Source organism: Malus sylvestris, chromosome 15 (genome assembly GCF_916048215.2).
Source record: "Malus sylvestris chromosome 15, drMalSylv7.2, whole genome shotgun sequence".
In the NCBI taxonomy this organism is placed as follows: Eukaryota; Viridiplantae; Streptophyta; class Magnoliopsida; order Rosales; family Rosaceae; genus Malus; species Malus sylvestris.
Genome location: NC_062274.1, coordinates 4477046 through 4484620, shown reverse-complemented (window position 1 = coordinate 4484620; position 7575 = coordinate 4477046). Strand labels below are relative to the sequence as shown.

General features: G+C 34.7%; 1 long non-coding RNA gene across 1 annotated transcript; it reads right to left on the bottom strand.

Moving 5' to 3' along the window:
• Nucleotides 1-2148: 2148 nt before the first annotated feature.
• On the bottom strand, nucleotides 2149-3737 carry LOC126601940 (uncharacterized). The gene is made up of 2 exons (XR_007615868.1): nucleotides 3183-3737; nucleotides 2149-2415 (listed from the first exon to the last, which is right to left on the bottom strand). It is a non-coding gene; the product is annotated as an uncharacterized LOC126601940 (long non-coding RNA).
• Nucleotides 3738-7575: the final 3838 nt, after the last annotated feature.

Sequence of the window (7575 nt, the reverse complement as noted above, 5' to 3'; positions counted from 1 at the left end):
TCTACAGTTTACAACCCCTACTCTACTAGGCTACTACTATATAGTCAAAATAGCTGGACCCTGAGATGGAAACTAAAGAGAAAATTAGATTTTGCAAATTTTGCAGGTGGGCCCTTCAAACATTAATGTTTGCTTTGCATTGTCACTGTCACAGTATCTTACGCGCAATCACTTCCTTATGGTTTGTTGCTGGCTGAATTGTTTTGTTCTTTGTTTTTTATCCCACTTACCGCCAAAGTTTCCTGCTTACTCTTTTCTGATATCTCCTGCAGGTATAGCTGTTAGCTACCAAGGTATTTTCAATTGATGGAGGGTCAGTGGGTTAAAATTAGAAAACTTTAACGAAAAGCACATGTTATTGTTCATTTTAACGAAAAACCACATTTTTACACTAAAAAGTCAATCCTGGTACTATTCATTTTACCCTTTATTTTGTCCTTATCATTAAAACTCAAAGTTTTCAAGCTATTTTCATTAGTTTTCCTTTAAAATTAGTCTTATCTGATTCTTCAAAAAATTAATATTTTAATAAATAATATAAGATCATATTTTTTACTATCTCCAACCGATGAGCCAGAGGGTCATATGCCAAATATGGCTTTGTGAAAAAAAAATCATCTCCAACCGAGGGCCAAAGGGTCATAGAGTCAAACATAATTTATTAGTTTAATTGAATTACTATGGTTACTTAATTTAAATTACCTCAATAATTTTATGATATGAATTGTCAATAATTTTCATGTTGTTAAATGTTTTAAAAAATGTTGTTTAATGTTACTTAATGTTATTTAATTTTGTTTAATGTTGTTTCATATTACTTAATGTTATTTAATGTTGTTTAATATTGTTTAATGTTGTTTCATGTTACTTAATGTTATTTAATGTTGTTTAATGACTTAGTATGTTATAAGAAAAACAAACATAATTTTTAACTTTAAAAAAAAAATGTTAAAAAAAATTGTGAAAAAAAAAATCAAATATGAGGTCAGCATGTAGCCCCGTCCGGGGATGGCTGGGTTGGGCTAGCCGGTTGGCCCTTTGGCCTTTTTTTGTCTAGTGGGGGCCACGAGCCATTTGACCTGGCCCTCGGTTGAAGACAATTTTTGAGCTATTTTTGGTCTTCTGGACCATTCGGTTGGAGATGGTCTAAGTGATTTACTTCTCATATTCTTTTCTTACAATTTCCACGAATTTTGTCAAATTCGAGCGTGCATAAGTTGGCTAGAATAATGTGTTCTCGCTCGCCATTTATGTTTGAATATCCTACCCTTCTACTGCACTAATCGTTCGAGAACAAAAAATTGCATGAAATTTGAATTGTGGCCGGCATCCTGTTTGGGCCAATTGCCACGAGTACTCTTATATATACTTAGATATGACCTCAAAATCACGAGTTGAATGTCGGTTATGGCTACGACGGGGATAAGCTTCATCGCTGGTTCTCTGTTGGAGTTTAATCTTGTGGCCCATTTATCACAATAAAATAGGGTCCATAATGATTTGTAGTGGGCTAAAAATCTTGAAGGCTTGGCTCCACCTTCTTACCTTTTTTTCTGGGTCAGACCACTCCTACGATTGATTACAAGGCTCGATAAAACTTGTGGCCCAAAAAATTATTTGAACTGTCTAATAGGCTCACTGATTCACTATACATGCTCACCACCTACTTGGCCTTCATCATTAGATGAAATTGGACTACAATTTGATCTTATTTTTACGATGTAGTTTTGGACCTAAGCACGATACAAATACATATATGTTTCATCCTAAAATTAAGATTTAACCGGTATAAAAAGAAAACGTAGAGGAACCGGATCCATGCATATACCACTTTGGAATTTATACCTTCTATTTGTTTGGTGTAAGAAGCTTATAGCTTAAGTGGTAGAGCTCACATCCTGTTTTTGATTCGCTCCTCTTTTTGATACCAACAAGCAGCTAAACCCGCGCGATGCCGCGGGTTACAAAACTTTGTTAAACATGTAGAAAATTTTGAAAAAGTATGTGCTAAAGAATAGTGTTTATGTACATATATTATATGCAAAAATTGAGAACGCTGATATACCATAGCTAGGTAGTGCTATTTACAAAATGTATAAAGATTACCTTCAACCCTTTGTAACCATATAGAGGTATTGAACGATTGAGAACCATGAAAACTCATATGTATTCTATAAACAACATAAATCTACCAAGTTAATGAACTGCATTAAAAAAACCTACCAAATGAAAAATTCACTTGGTATTTACTGTAAAGCCAAACCACTAAGGAATTGGAACTTATTTTGTAAAAAGATTAACCCTTCTTCGGATTGAACCAGCTACAACTCTTGGCGTTGGCAACCTCAAGCATTGTGGCAACTCTTCTATTCTCATCATAAACATCTGATTCTTCCAAATCCTTCCACTTCCATCCTAGAATTCGTCCCCCGTCACCACAAATACACATAAAAAATCAGAGAAAACCAAATGATAAAAACACCAAATTCCAAATTTGCAGTAAAAACCAAATTCCAAACAATGATTGGATGCATATCCGAGCCATAAGGGAACCAAATTTAAAGAATTATTTGGACATGAAAACACAAAATAGCGGAGGGAAAAATTCATCAAAATTCTCTACTCAAGGATAAGCTAAAATTGGAAAACATTCAAACCCCAGAAGCTCTGGTTTCCTAAACGCCACATACGTCTGCATTAGAAAACATTGGAGTACTTAATTCGGTATAAAAGTGAAAAATTTAAGTCTTTTCTGTATAATGCAAGTGGTAGACATGGCAAAATTACAATTTGAGGGCATAAAAATAAAAATCTCATAGGATTGCTACAAATACTAACAATTGTAGTCAACCAATTTACTAATATTACGATTTATCTTATGATATTTTTCTTGTTTTGTTAGATATGAAATTTAATTAGTAATATAATTTCATATTTACTAAAGCAGATGTAAACTCCTGTAAAACCACCATTCTCTTAAACCCCTGAAGACTAACTCTTACATCATTTATAGTGCAAAATTTGATGAATCAAATAAAGATTGTCAAATTTTTAAAATTTTAACATCAATTACAACATGAAGACCCAAAATTTGATTCAAATCAAAGTTGAAGAATCTATTAACCGAAATTTTGACATAAATCACAATCTATAGACCCAAGAGGCGTAGAATCAAAATATACCTAAGATTTGGTGATTGGATGACTGTGAGGGCCTAAAAAAATACAGGGAAGCTGGCGGATTCGCCGGAATCTGGGTTACGTATTGAGCTTCAATCTTCTTCAAACCTTCACCTCTCTAATGTTGTTGGTGGGACTCTCCTGAGTCGAATAGATGTGGTTGCAGGGTCGGCCACAACCGGAAAACTTATGAAAGCTGTTGGGAATGTCGAACCCAAACTGGGTTCGAGGGTTCTGGATCTAATGTTGCATGCTAACCAAAACCAATGGATTTGAAGATTGAGATCGAGTTGAAAAGGCTATCGAGTGAGTGAGTTTTGGGTTTCTCATTCAAAAATTGGAACGATCTCGAGCGAAGTGGCTCGTGAAATTTGGATTCTAGGGTTAGGGGAAGCAAAGAGTAGGGAGTGATATGGAGGAGCCCTCCGGACTTGTTAGGGAGCTTTTAGGTTAGAATTGAAGTGAGCAGGAACAAAGAGGGGAAGGAGGAAAACTGAGTTTTCGTGCTCTGCTGTCGAAGAGAATGAACGGGGCGTCGCAACACGGCAGCGTGAGAGGAAAGAGGGAAGAAGAATAATTTTTTTTTTTTTAAAAATGTATATATATTTTCTCAAACAGTGGCAGAAACGTAATAAAGCAAAATTAATTGGGACAAAATAGGAAGCACACTGTACTTATGAACAGTGAATCAGTTATATTTGGGTTTTAGTATATATTGAATTTTATCAAAAACGACAAAAAACAACATAATTGTTGGATTTATATATGGAAGCATAATGTTGGCCGCTACAACTTTTTTACTAACATGTGAAATTGCAAGACTATTGGTTGCAAAACTCACCAATCAATGTTAGTACAATGATATTATTAGTACACGCAAAGATGATAAACTTACTAATACACTCTCTAATAAAAATTAAGTCTTAACATTGTATATGCTCGTATGTATTAGAGAGCGTTTAACCACTGTCTTATTATTATGTGCACAAATAAACTATGCATAAAAAAACAGAACGACACAAAACAAAAAGCCGTCTATGACAGTCAATAGGAAAGAACAAGATGAACTTGTGACAAAAAATTTCGTTGTGGTTTAAACAAATGAAGTAAAAATGAGTATAATATATATATATATATCTCAGCGCAATTCAGGCGACGCCAAATCAAAAGGCGATGATATAGGGATATATTCTCTTTGTGTTAATTTGTCAAGAACTATGATATATTCACATGGGAGAATAGTGATAGTATATAGGTTGGAGAGGTAGAGGGCTAGACTGCAATGCGAAATTATGTTCCTATTACCCGACTGACTCCATAGATTTTGATAGCAGACACTTCCTCCTTTTCAGAAGAATAAAATCTACCGCAAGTCTAGTGACCTGCAGAAGCTGAGACAACAAGTACCTATTCTGCTGCTGCAACTTCTAGCTTCTGAATTCATCATTGTACGTTCGATACATGAATCTTTTCCATCAGCGGTCAATGCAAGTTTCATATGCTCCTTCATTTCCTTCCAGAAAATGCTTGGCTCTTTCCATGAATGTTCTACTATGTTTTAGTGTATTCGGTTACGTCCTTGATCAAGGATCTAATAACTAAGAAGATGTAAGTAGCCAGTCATTCTTACATACTTACATGTCAATCACAACGTGTTTGTTGTAGTATACTTCAATATATTCGATACATGTACATCTTGATTTCTTATCTTTATTTTCTTAACCAATTATCTATTGACCAAGATTTAAATAGCCGTCCTTACTTACAAGTCAATCCAAAACTAGTCCGTTCTTACTTACAAGAGATAAAATGAACATAAACCCATCATTTGATTATTGTGTTGGTGTGGTAGGGCCTAAATGCATGTTTAGTTAGGCCATCAATTTCAATTGGTCTAGTTTAGTACTTCCACACGTAAAAGATGCAGCAAGTTTCGAGTGGCTGCCTGCCTGCAGAAAACTGTTTCACTTTGTTTGAAGAAACATTTTAAATGATCGTAAAGACCAAGGCATGCATGCATCATAGCTAAATCAGGATGATGATTACTTCTCTTGCTGCGCATGCTTCGCTATTTTCATTGGAAGATATATGGAGTTTTGGGGATACTTAATTAATTCCAATGTGGATTTAGTTTCTCTAATCTCCATCATGCACTGAATTTCACTGCTGGTGCCTCTATTTGTTTAAACTGTTCTTCACGAGTTCAAAATTGTGTTTCATAGTAAAATCTCCAACCACCCATTAATTAATATAATACAAGATCAATGTTCTTCAAAACTGTGTTTCATGGTAAAAAAAAAAAACACTGAAAACAACTTAATTAAGAAAAAAACTATGAATTTGGAAACTCTTGAATGCAATAAGAGACATGTACCTCTTCTCTAATATCTCTCTGATTACGTGAACTTGTCACCATGGTCGGACTTACATAAAATCAAGTATGGATGTCCGCCCACGTAGCATAAACTTATTTAAGCTTAAAGTACTAATCCCTATTAATGTATGGGCTAATATTATTAGTATGATCATCAAACCCCCCCCCCCCCCTCAAAACACTTCCATTTAGCCTATTTTGAACCCCCCAGGCTTTTTCAAGGATGAAATCTTTGGCCAATCAATGCGTGTCACTATCATGTGATAAGAGATATACTAATAAGGAGATATACGTACTCTCGATTAATTATATGTTATAATCTCTCATACACCATACTATTATTGTATCGCACATAAATAGTTAAATTATGAGTTTTCTCTATATTTAAACTCTTCGAGTGTTTCAATCTAACATTACTGGGCTATGTACACCAGATAATTATTTTTTAATGAGTTCCGATATGCCATTAGTAGAGCTTTATGCAATTTGGAAAAGGAGGGGTGGCATCATTTTTTCTGTTTGGTAAAGAAGGGAAAAGCTTCTTTAAAAGCATAAACCTTTCAAGCATAGGCTGTGAACTAAGTTAAAGCAAAGATTAGAGTTTTTAATTAGAGTGATAACTTAGGGTTTAGAAATTTCTAATCAATGGATGCTAAATCTTGCAAGATGCGTCTTCTCTTAGGTATCAACCCCATCATTGCTAATCACGGCAGGACCACCACAAATCCACATCTATGCTGCTGCTTCTTCTAAGATTAAGACCCACCTGAGGTCCTGAATGCAGCCGCACGCGTGATACCTTATTAGGACCAATTTCTCTCTCTAATTAGTCTTCAATTAAATGTCTTTTTGGTTTTGCTTTAATTTAACTTTTATTATTAACTTAATAATAATGTTGGTTCTTTACTTGTTTAATTTTGGTTGTTTACTTGTTTTATGTACAACACAACACATGCAACAATTGTTGGGGTCGAATGCCCTCTCATACTTTCAAAGGTTGGGCCCACTGGTGTAGCTCGGACAATCGTCTGTTCGTAATGACTAATCTTGTTCGTTGATGAATTGTGTGTTTCTTCATTAACGACCATGATCAATTCACATATGCATGCGGGACAAATGTTCAAATTTCTCTCAAATGAATTTGATTTTGTTTTCTACGATGTGTAGCTTAAACTGTTGCAATAATGATTAAGCGATCTAACTCATATCTGCAAATTGCTCAAGGTGAATTATTGTGATCAATTTATAATCAATTTTACTCTGTTTTGGGAGAAAAAAAAAACATTTCTTTGTGGGGTTTTGGAATTTGAAACATTTTCATGAGGAAGTTGGCTGAATTGAATCAAATCTGTGGTTTGTTTATCTTCAAGCAGAGCTGGCGAAACTAAATTAAAGCTCTTAATTTTTTCTTTTTTGTCAGATGAAAACATTGATTAGATTAAATGGAAGCTATATTGATCTTAAAATAAGATGGGGTGGAATAGTTATATGAGAAATGTCAATGAGATTCTCTCAAAAGTGCGATTATTCATAGATTTTCAGTCACCACACGTTTTTGACAAAATATTTTATAATGTTGGCACGAGAATTAGCGTTAAACTGTGAGGTGTCAGAGAATTCGAGTTCCAATTTTGAGAGAGTATCATTCTCATGGTTTTGGATGCATTCATTCACGAAATACTTTTGATACAACGATACATTTGCACCAACCCATGGAGACTTTTAGACTACATATGTTAGGAGTAAAATGTTTAGTATAAGTAACCTCTCTCAAACAATGAAACCCAACGTGAGTCCTCACGTTGATCAGTTTGGTGTACCATCCTTATCATCGTATCTAACAATTTATATTTGCTTTGAAGTGCTTATTGTAAAAACAACCTGCCCCCTGCCTTCACTAAATGCAATTTAAAAATGACAAATTACACAGCACGTCCAAAATAAAATCTGGTGGTTCTTCAAGCTAAATACCGCTCCATATCGATATGGTAAGAAACACGAGCTAGCTGATGAGTCACACCA